The sequence below is a fragment of the Lolium perenne genome, chromosome 3 (assembly GCF_019359855.2).
Source record: "Lolium perenne isolate Kyuss_39 chromosome 3, Kyuss_2.0, whole genome shotgun sequence".
Lineage (NCBI taxonomy): Eukaryota > Viridiplantae > Streptophyta > Magnoliopsida > Poales > Poaceae > Lolium > Lolium perenne.
Genome location: NC_067246.2, coordinates 188,092,137 through 188,101,468, shown reverse-complemented (window position 1 = coordinate 188,101,468; position 9,332 = coordinate 188,092,137).

Here is a 9,332-nt window from a genome sequence, read left to right as displayed (position 1 = left end):
CGTCGGCGGTCAAGTACGCGGAGAAAAAACGCCGGCTCGAAATTTTGAGAGACGCTTCCAGAAACCAAGTGGGCTTGCCGTCGCCGCCGCCGCCGCCGAAACGCGTCCGTGCTATGCTCACCGGGTTAGTTTCCTTCGCCATGTACTTTCGTTTCTTTCATCGCTCTCTCCTCCAGCAATTAATGTGTTCAAACTTCAGGTCGCCGGTGGTCAAGTACGCGGATAAAAAACGCCGGCTCGAAATTTCGAGAGACGGTTCCAGAAACCAAGTGGGCTCGCCGTCGCCGCCGCTGCCGCCGTCGCCGAAACGCGTCCGTGCTGTGCTCACCGGGTTAGTTTCCTTCGCCATGTACTTTCGTTTCTTCTTGCCCGGGCTCAAGCTCTTTAAGAGTCTCTATGGTTATACATCTTAAAGGGTTGGAAGTTCCAACGACGCCCGTACTGCACCAACTTCCACGACCAAGGAATCATCGTCGTCCGATGATTTCAACCCGGCCCTACCCCGGCGAAATGAGGTAGCACCAAGCACTGTGTAGTTATCTTCTTCTTCTTCTTCTTCTTCTTCTTCCTTTGCGCTTACTTGCTACCGATGATTTCGCCCTGAAGGAAGCGGCGCCGACTATCGACACCACTGTCGCCATCTTGATGGAAAAAAACGAGGAGCTCAGCTTAGAGTGTGATCGCCTCCGAGACGATTTGGCTGCCAAGAAGAAGAATTCGAAAACTCTTGTGGAGCTCATTTGCAGCCTTCGCAATGAGCGCGATATGTTGAAGAACAAGCTGATTAAGCAGAAAGAGAGGAACATTGCATCAGCGGAGAAAGCCAGCAGCATACTCAAGACTGTGTGCCTCGAAAGAGACAAGTCTGATATAGAGTACAAAATCCTTCTTCAGGATAAAGTACAGCTCCAAAAGTTGAACCTTGAATACGCTAACATCGCCATCCTTGCCCTTCTCGAGAGGCAGAAGGCACAAGATAAGTTGATGCACCCGATGTTTGAGAGCTGCAGTGAAAGAGAAGAGACATTGAAAGAAGTGAGCAGTTTGGTGGAATACATGAGTGACGTCGGGCGAACTTCGCAGAATCCGCCCCGGCTGAGCTCAAATTCCAGCGGAACCAGCTTTCAGCAATGCATGTTATGCGCACCTACAACTTCTACTCATTGATTAGAGGTCGCACGACATGTCATTTTCCCTCGAAATAGTAGTACTGTACTAATAGTTGTACTACTTAATATGTACCTTTTTGTAAAATAATTTCTTACATGTATTAGAAACTACCCCTCTCGTTTCTGGATGCACCCGGGACATTGTCATCCGGCCCTCTTCTGGACAAACCCCCTCGGGAAGGACGGTATATTTTGCACATTTCGCTACTAGTACTTCTAATTCCACCGCTTATTTTTCTAATCCGTTAAATCGTTAATTGGATGACCAACTGATGGAAGCTGCGATAGATTAGACCAACAAGTGGTGAATTGTGCAAAAGATATGTCCGTGTTTTATGCAAAAGAGTGATATGGGGATCTGGTGGAATCTTGAATTTCCTCTTCAGTGGTAGGCATGCTTCACTTATAGCTGGAGTACATTGCGGACCTGGTGCATTTCGTCAGTACCGATCAGCTATTTTTGCTTATCCGGGAAGAAAAGGTAGTACTAGCCTTTTACGTGAGATGTCTTTTCGGTGCTACGGAGTTGTCTGCATTCATCGCTTGCTTTGTCTGTCGGTGACTTTGCCAAGCTGACTTTGCCATGACTTTGGGTGATCGATATGTGGACCACGGTTGTAAGTGACTCAAAGTCACCGACTTTGGGGACTCTGAATGCTTCGTATATTTCGACGGTTTCTGAATTTTGTACGCCGTACAACTTTTGTAATATTGGTCAAACTAGTTTTGACCAGGGTTTGTGTAGGGTGTTTTTTTTTGGTTGGTCCAAATGGTGTTGTGTGGTCCAAATGTGATGTATCATCACACCACCATGTGCCCCCTCCCCCCACCCCACCCCTAGGTTTTGGTAATGCCATTACGATACATGCTTCTTAGAAGGAGTACATTTTTTCCGTTAGGGCATGACAATTTTGAAAAATTCAAAAAATGGGAAGACAAAATGGTAACATCATTTTCCATGTGATGATGCACCCCGTGCCAAATTTTGGTTCATTTTAAGAATGTAAGGTGACAAATTACTCGAGGAAGCTAGTTGGAGTAGACGGGCATGATCGGATTGGCATAGGGGATTTATTTTTTGAAGGATGTTATTTTTCATAGACAATATCTCGACACAAAAAATAAAATGTTAAGGTCTCATATTATTCTGAATGATTTTGAATTACTTATGACGTTTGGAAGTATTGGTATACATGAGTCCCACATGAAGTTAAATGGTCCAAAAAGTTTCGTACACGTCTCCCGAAAGTGGAAAGTCGAGTACATGCATGACTTCACGCGTCCACTACCGGATACGCAGAGTCGAGGCTATAACATAATCGGCCTCATCATCTCTCGCGAGCTCGTCCTCTCCACTCCCCCAACTTGCCTCCCCCACACCGTGAAAACCCCCATCCACTCACCGCACCTCTGAGGCATCGACTTTCCCGTTTCCAACCGCAGCAGCATGAAGATAGGTATTGCATATGAGGCGGAGCAATAGGCGACCGCCCACGCAGAGGATGCCTCTACGGTAGTGGCCGTCGCGGTGGGTGAGGCTTCACCGGGCACCCAGGCCGCTCGTCTCCTCTGCTTGTCGGATTCTTCGACCTCGGTCGAAATGGGCGTCCTGGCCGTCACGACGGGTGAGGCTTCACCGGGCACCCATGCCGCTCGTCTCCTCTGCTTGTCTGGTTCTTCGACCTCGGTCGAAACGGGCGTCTTGGCCGTCGAGCGTAAGGTGGATACCAATGTTGTTTATCCCGCCGAAGATGTGCACGGCGTTGCAGGCCACCACGGCGAGGTCTTCCTAGGCCCGATGCTGGACGCGAACCTCGACCCCTTCGACGATTTCGGCCCAAATGTTCAGTTCCAGGAGGATGTTGAGGGTGATGACGAGGAGGTACTTCTCTTTTACCGAAACTGTCCCAACCCTCTTTGTGTCATATTGCTGTTCACATGGTTTGCACGAGCCTGGTTCTTGATTGATTTGATATCCTACCTTGTTCTTGTAGATGTAATTGATTCTACGATTCGTAAGATCAGATTCTAGTTTAATTTCGACTAATCTGCCATGTAGTCATATAATCAATTTATGTGTTCATACTTAGTGGACTTGCAATTGTTGTGGCTTATGTTCATGGTTGTTCATAGGGTTTCTCGTGATTTATTACGATTTCTTCTGCCATTTACTTGTTCTACACATTTAATTTTAGGGTTTCTAAGGTTTGATTATGTTAGTGGAGTATTTATTCGATCTGTCATAAAAAACCTGATTATGTAGTACTTAATAATTCATAGGAGTATTCTGATGACATGGACAACAACAAGGTGCGCAGGGACCGGAAAAGCCGCTATGTTCTCAAGCGGCTGAAGGGTGGTGAAATTCGTTTCTGCATGCGCGGGGAGCTATTTTGCCCATTATGTGGCAAATTTCTCTAGAAGGACATCCACAGCCTGATCCAACATGCGATGGGTGTAGGCCTAAGTACATAGGGGGAAACACCGCCCTGCAACCAAGGCCAAGCATGCATCATATGGCCTCTTCCTCCAGAATTACGTCTTGCCTAGCTTGCTCCACGTCAACGCCCTTCTTTGGCCCTCATGCTCCTGGTCATGTTTAAAGTTCATATGTGTAATCTTAATCCCTTTGGAAGTTCAGCATTAAACTCTACTAGTACAACCGTGGTGGTCTTGTGATGTAGTACTCTTTTGATGCATTTGTGATGTAGTAGTACTTTTTTTTGAAATGATATAGTACTATCTAAGAAAAGTACTCCCTCCGATTCAGATTCATTTCACATCAAGAAATATGGATCAGAGCGAGGGAGTAAATTAAACATGGCATCTCGTGCATGAAGCTTGACATATTGATCAGGTTGGCTAGAATAGCAATACAATGTTGCTCATTAGGCAAATGCATGCCATGTACGATAGTATACATCCAGTAAAGAAGTCTATACTGACATAAAAAAACTACTTTGGGGATGAGAGTCAATTGGGGCATCTACAATATAGAAAATCTTGCTCGTAGATGATTTTGGCTAAGAGGGTTTTACTCACATTACACGTGCCACTTTCCTTGTCTACAAAACAAGTTCCAATAAAGGGAGAGGAAAGAAGAGGGTATTGTGGGCGAGATTGAACACCTTTTTTATGTGTTAAGCTGAGGCCTTGTTTAGATGAGGATTTCGACTTATGCCTAACAACTCAACACACCCACAAATAATTCTGCTTGCGCGCACCACCGTTCATTAAAATAACAATATTAGCTCGCAAGATTAAGAACGAAGTGAATTTAAGTAACTTGGTAAGCTTTTCAAGCAATATATTCAGAGAAAGAGCACACATGTTCGGCTCAAAATAATCATAAGAGAAGAACAATAAATCTAAGGCACCACATGGATTCATACCTTGAGTCGACGCTGGCTCGTAGAAGGGCGGCCGCGCCTCGAGGATGCCGGGGACGTCTCCACCTCGGTCTCACATGTGACTGCTTATCGGCGGGTGGTGCGCCGCGCCATGTAGAAGATCTATCAAGAGAGGAGAGCCTGATGACGCTACCGACGCCTCAACCTTGATAGCACCGACCTGTTGCTCCGCACCGAGATGCGCCACGTGCAAGATTTAGCGGATGCACCAATTTTAGAGATATGTCATGATCATTGTAACAAATTTCAACGTGATGATGATTTGATCTTGTACTCGGCCTTGAACATCAGAACTAGTACAATCTCACATTTTTTTATCATTATCCTTTGCGAGATTTAGCGGATGCGCCAAATTCAGAGAAATATCATGATCATGGTAACACAATTTTCAATGTAATGATGATTTGATGTTGCACTCGACCTTGAACATAAGTACTAGTACGGTCTCACAAATTTGTATCATTATACTTTGCAAGTTTTAGTGGATGCGCCCATTTTCAGAGGTAGATCATGATCATGGTAAGTTGGTAACAAATTTTCAATGTGATGATGATTTGATTTTGCACTCGGCCTTGAACAGAGGTACTAGTACGGTCTCGCAATTTTTTATCATTATACTTGGACGGTGGCCAAATTCAAAATCTCATAGCGGCAAAACTTCCCGCCCACAAAATACAAAAATTTCACACGCTTCCAAATTCCCATTCTACCCCTGTGGAGATGGCAGCAAAGTCGGTTGGTGGGGGTCTGCCGTCATTTTTGGATCACCACCTCCCTAGCCCGGAAACCCTCCCAAAAAAAATACATTTCCTTCAGACCACCCACCGGAACTTCCCAAGTCCCTCTCTCCCACCTCCACGACCACCGCACCGGAACATCCCCGCCGGACTTCCCTGGCCTACCCGAGCCCTCGCGATCCTCGTCATCCGGCTGCCTGCCGGAGCCGCTTCATCGACGCCGTCATCAACCGGACCGGATCATCCCCGCCGTACCTCGAAACCATATGCTCATCCAGCAGTCTACCGCAGTCGCTTCAGCTGCGGTATCGTCCACCCCGCCGGAGCCGCTTCGCCGGATCCGTCGTCCACCGCATCGGATCTTGCTCACCGACACCGCTGTGCATGAACCGGATCTGCTTCACCGGCGCCTTGCATGATCTAAACTCTTCTACTGTCGCTTTTCTATTGCTTGCCTGCAAGTTCTTGTTTAATCTTGGGGGAACTTTGTTTGTGCTAACGACGCGCCGTTACGTTTTTGCGGATGAGATGAGTAATCATGAAGTGTAATGGCCGTCTCTCCAACCCCAAGTAGCACATGTAGCGTACTTCATCACCGGATCTATCAACCCCAGAAGATCTCTTGTGACTCCCACGAGTGCTTCTCCTAATGTAAGTCCCTTGTTTTAGCGCCATGTTCTGGTTCGAGATGCTTGTTTGTCTGAAGCTCTTTTAGTTCATTCCTAGCTATGACCGTAACACGTTGCTATTTTCTACTTCATTGCTAACTTTAAGCGATTGAACATTTTGGTTTGCATTCCCTGCTCTGTAGATGTAGCCATCATAACTTCTATCTTGCTCAGTCGTTGTTACAAAAATTATAGGTATTATAGTAACATCCTGCTATTATTTAGTTCATGGCCAATTTTAAGTAATTGCACATGTTGGTTCGCATTCCCTGCTCTATAGCTTTTGGCATCGTAACTTCTATATTTGGTTTACATTCCCTGCTCTGTAGATCTAGCCATCATAACTTTATCTTGCTCAGTCGTTGTTACAAAAATTATGGCCTGCTACTATGTTGTTTGTGCCAATTTTTTACTCCATGAACATGTTGGCTTGCATTCCCTGTACTACGGTGATGCCATTGTTTTGTATCTAGTTCATTGTAAGCTAACAAAGTAAGGACTTAGTTTGGCATGCTATCACTCTGCTATCTAGCCTGTAGTACAAATAAACTTGTCATACTACTAGATAATAATTTTGCGTGCCATCTTGTTCTTCAAAAGCTGCATTATTGACTTGTTTCTCGACTTGGCATGACGCTCACATATGGAAAGCTGAACATATTGGTTTGCATTCCCTCTTATACAAGTTCACAGTGATCCCTCTATATTCTGTATCTGGTCCATCCTAAGCTCCATTATTAACTATCCTCTATGTGTTGCTCATTACAAGTTTATATCCCGAAACATCTTGATTTGCATCCCCTTCACTATAAGTTCAGGAGTATTATTTAGTTCACGGCCAAAATGAAGTAATTGCACTTGGCACATGTTGGTTCACATTCCCTCCTCTTTAGCTTTTGCCATCGTAACTTTTATTTTTGGTTTACATTCCCTGCTCTGTAGATGTAGCCATCATAACTTCATCTTGCTCAGTCGTTGTTACAAAATTTATAGCCTGCTACTATGTTGTTCATGCCAATTTTGTACTCCCTGAACATGTTGGTTTGCATGGGACTCGGCGATAGTAAGTCTATTTGTTTCATTCTAACATGCTCTGTTATATTGGTTGTTGGTATGCGGCATGCACTCTTTGTTTGCTTATTGTGCGCATTACCATGATCTTGTTATAACGACGAAATGCTGCGTTCCAAATTCTTTGGCAAACAATATTGCAAAGTTGTCTTTAAGCGTTTCCATTGTTGCTTTGTCTTAACTTGTAATGTCTTTGTTTCAGATATAGGTGCTGCATGGACAACTTAAAAGATTGCCGGATCGCTTCATTGTATTGCTAGGTTTAATTACCATTCAATTTCTCTGGGTTATGTAATATTTTTTCAAAGCCTTGCAGCTGATGTAATATTTAGTTAGTTTTTATAGTTCTTTCGCGCATTTTTTCTTTGGTGCTTGTGGTAAGTGAGGCTATCCGACAGAAATCAATGCTGCGTAAATATTCTCAGTATCTAAATCACGAATTCCTATCCCTTAAACGGCCCAATTAAGCGAAATCACATACGTGCCGGCCCGCAAAATCCTAAAGCGCCTTTTACGCCGGCATATAAACAGCAACTAAACGGGCTGGCCCACTTACTTATTGGGCCAGCCCACTTGATTTACTGTGGACCCCACACTCTAATTGGGCCGGCCCACTTGCTTTAAGGTGGACCCCACCCACTACTGGGCCGGCCCACTAACTAGTTGGGCCAGCCCAATTGCTTTTGCGGTGGACCCCGCATACTAAATGGGCCGGCCCTTTAAGACGAAAGTGGGACCCACCAGTGTTTTTGGCCCGACCCACTATCTTGGTGGGCCGGCCCACTTGCTATATGGTGGACCCCACATACTAAACGGGCCGACCCTTTAAGAGGAAAGTGGGACCCACCTGTGTTTTTGGCCCGGCCCACTAGCGTGTTGGGCCGGCCCACTTGCTATATGGTGGACCCCACATACTAAATGGGCCGGCCCTTTAACAGGAAAGTGGGACCCACCAGTGTTTTGGCCCGGCCCACTATCTTGTTGGGCCGGCCCACTTGCTATATGGTGGACCCCACATACTAAATGGGCCAGCCCTTTAACTGGAAAGTGGGACCCACCTGTGTTTTTGGCCTGGCCCACTATCTTGTTGGGCCGGCCCACTTGCTATATGGTGGACCCCACATACTAAATGGGCTGGCCCTTTAACAGTAAAGTGTGACCCACCTGCTTTTGGCCCGACCCATCGGCTTGTTGGGCGGCCCATTTGATCAAATGTGGACCCCACGTACTAAATGGGCCGGCAGATAGCAGGAAAGTGGGACCCACATGCTAATTGGGCCGGCCCAATAACTTCTTGGGCCGGCCGGTTGCTTTAATGTGGACCCCACTTTGTAAATGGGCCGGCCCGATACGAGAAAGTGGGTCCCACGTGTCTTGTGGGCGGCCCTTTTGCCTGTTGACCAGGTCAAACGAGTGCATTCGGCCGGCCCACATACTTAGTGGGCCGGCCCATTAAAGTTTTGACCGATCAACCTTAGAGGTTAGGCCCGGCCCACGTAACTAATGGACCAGCCCAGCTATATAGTTGACCGGTCAAACTAAGTCGGCCCGGCCCGCAAACTTAATGGGCTGGCCCGCTTAAGACGTGGCGAGCCTCGTGTGGGCCTACCATCTACCACGGGGTTTCGGCGGTTAACGCCGTGCTTGCCGATTAACGGCGTACGCCACGTGTCGGTTGCATGACGTCGGCGATCAACGGGCTCCCGGAAACACTTGGGCAACGGTCCGATTTTCCGTGGCGGAAGGGCGCCCAAGCGCGACGGACCGAAAAAATCGTCGTAGGACTTTGCCTGACGCAGTTTCCACAACAGAACCCATATCGTCGGGTTAGGCCCATAGGCGACGAAAAATACCCCTTAGCGGACGATTTTGAGACGTTGTCTATCAGAACTTTTCTTGTAGTGAACGCAACATGTAGCATTACAAATAGATGATCTTGATCATGTTAGGCAGCTCACAAGATCCAACAATGATAGCACAATTAGGAGAAGACGACCATCTAGCTACTGCTATGGACCCATAGTCCAGGGGTGAACTACTCACACATCACTCCAGAGGCGACCATGGCGGTGAAGAGTCCTCCGGGAGGTGATTCCCCTCTCCGGCAGGGTGCCGGAGGCGATCTCCTGAATCCCCCGAGATGGGATTGGCGGCGGCGGCGTCTCTGGAAGGTTTTCCTTATCGTGGCTCTCGGTACTGGAACTATTATCGATGAAGGCTTATGTAGGCGGAAGGGTAGGTCAGGGGGCGCCACGAGGGCCCCACACGCCAGGGCCG